The 2,432-nt window shown below is 32.6% G+C and overlaps 1 protein-coding gene across 3 annotated transcripts in view; it reads right to left on the bottom strand.

Moving 5' to 3' along the window:
- Positions 1-2,432, bottom strand: part of LOC106878658 (nuclear receptor subfamily 5 group A member 2) — a 171,058-nt gene that overhangs the window by 42,173 nt on the left and 126,453 nt on the right. The window lies entirely within an intron of this gene.

Raw genomic sequence — 2,432 nt, 5'->3', positions numbered from 1 at the left:
TATATATATATATATATATATATATATATATATATATATACTCACTCACATAAAGAAATAAGAACACAGAAATACAGCAAAAGCTGAACAAAAATGACGCATGCTTCATAAATATGTATACACAAATATATATACATACATAGTCATACACATATGTACAAACGAACAAAGATATATATACAACCTTTAAACTTTATAAAGTTTGCAAAACACAATAAATACCCCAAAAATACGCAGATAAAGTTAATTCGTATATTCACAATAGTTCGTAAAATGTCTGTCCTCTTCTTAATCACAAACAACTGTTATATATATATGTGTGTGTGTACATGTATATATATTATATATGTATATATATATATATATATCATTTATATAACTGTGGTTATAGATTAAGAAGTGAGAAACAGAGCTTTGTGGATTGGAGACCAAAATAGACAAGATCTCATTCTCTTTCTCTCTCACACGGCTCTAAGTGTAAACTGGACTGAACAGGTTTTTTTCTCATCACACACATACACACATTGAGTTCAGTTCTTGGTGAGCCCAGGGTGGCCTTACAGACACTAAAGGTACATTAGCTTGTATGGAGAGGAAGAGAGAGAATTACTGTTAAGGAATTTCCTCTCTCCTTCCACACTCTCCTCCCCTCAGACTTTCTCTCTTTCTTTCTTTATCTTTTAGTTTGTATGTTTCTTTCTTTTCATTTTGTTTCTGTTTCATTCAAGTTTTCTTGTTGTGCCTTTTAATTATCATTATTATTATTTTTGAAAGACAAGTTCCTGAAACTAATACCAATGATCCAAGTTCTCACAAAGGTTGAGTGAATGAGAAATATCAAATCCTCCTGGATGGGAAGCTAAACAGCCAGAAGTTTAAACCACACAAACACAACGAAAAAGATACCTTTTTGTTAAATTACCCCCAAATTGATAACGCTCTGTAAAGGAGTTGGCATCAGGAAGGGTGCATTACAAACTATGCTGATGGTGATGATGAATTCTATAAACACACACACATACACATGTGCACGTGTTTCTTAATGCATTTTATGTAAAGACATGTTTCTCAGTGAAGAACTTCAATAACCCACATAGCCATTGATAACATCATGTCATGAACTGAGATTTGGTGAAACTTACATAAAATTTCAATTTATATTCCAAGGTGGATTAGGGACACAGCTTGAGAAGCAAGACAATTTATTGCTAAATCTAAAAATAGAAATTTATCTAATTCTGTCTTTTGTACTGGTGGATCTTGAAGCACACATAGAGTTGTAAATAGTACCATGTGACTGTTGGGTTAAAAATGTTCTTGAACAGAGAAAAACTGAAGGTTATTCAAAAGGGTTTATCAACTCAATAGTTACATGCTATTATCTATAGCTTTATGTGAGTGCTTCGAGATCCACTGTTCCAAAACGAAATTATTTCACATTCTCTCAAAACTTTATAAATACTTACAATGTCAACATATTATTTATATTTCTTTCCCTTTCTTTTTTTGTAATTGGTCATTTACTTTCCCTTAGCCACATTAGACTACAGCCATGTGGTCAAGGACCAAGCTTCTTACCTTTGTGTGTGCCTATGTCTGAAGGCCTACGTCTATCTATGAATACAGATGACCACCGTTCAATAGTGTTGCTCTTGAATGAACCACATCATAAGCAAATATAAAAACATCAGGCATCAACTAATGAAGCTTGAACGTATTTTATAGATTTCAAAAACTTCAAAGTTTACTTTAGACTTTCGGCTAACAATAAATATTTGTTTTATATATACTCACACACACACACACACACACACACACACATACAGGCAGATGTATACACACACACACACGTTATATAAAATCCATAATCATTCATCCATCAAAATATATTTTGTCAGACTAATGACTAAATATTTTATTCACTCTTAACAATTATCTTCTGAGTTCTTTATTCTAAGTGACCAAGTGACCGGACAGTTACTTTTGAATTTGTCACACCCATGGAATACATATTTGATGGATAGACAGATAGACAGACAGATGGGACATATTTGAAAGGCCACATTCACTGCTGTTTGCCACTGAGAAGAATTTTCGCTTTAGGCAATAAGTATTTTGATACAGATTTACTATGAGGAAGCGGTGATATATTAATATATATTCGTTAAAAATGAATGAAGTTTTGTTTTGATTTTTTTGGCAGTGAAAAAAACGTCTTAATTCAAGAGAGGCAGTAGTCTTGGAGGCTCTGTAAATGTTCCTGGGTACATCCTTGCTAGCCAACTAAAATATTAAAAAAAACAAATTGCTTGTACACACATATTTATGCATATATTTTCATGTGTGTGTGAGTGAGAGAGAGAAAGAGAGACAGTGTATATATATGTGTGTGTGTGTGTGTGTGTATCTGCACACACGTGTGTATATATATA

The sequence above is a fragment of the Octopus bimaculoides genome, chromosome 21, assembly GCF_001194135.2.
Source record: "Octopus bimaculoides isolate UCB-OBI-ISO-001 chromosome 21, ASM119413v2, whole genome shotgun sequence".
Taxonomy (NCBI): domain Eukaryota; kingdom Metazoa; phylum Mollusca; class Cephalopoda; order Octopoda; family Octopodidae; genus Octopus; species Octopus bimaculoides.
Note: the sequence above shows the minus strand (reverse complement) of the source record. Positions and strands in the feature narration are given on the sequence as shown.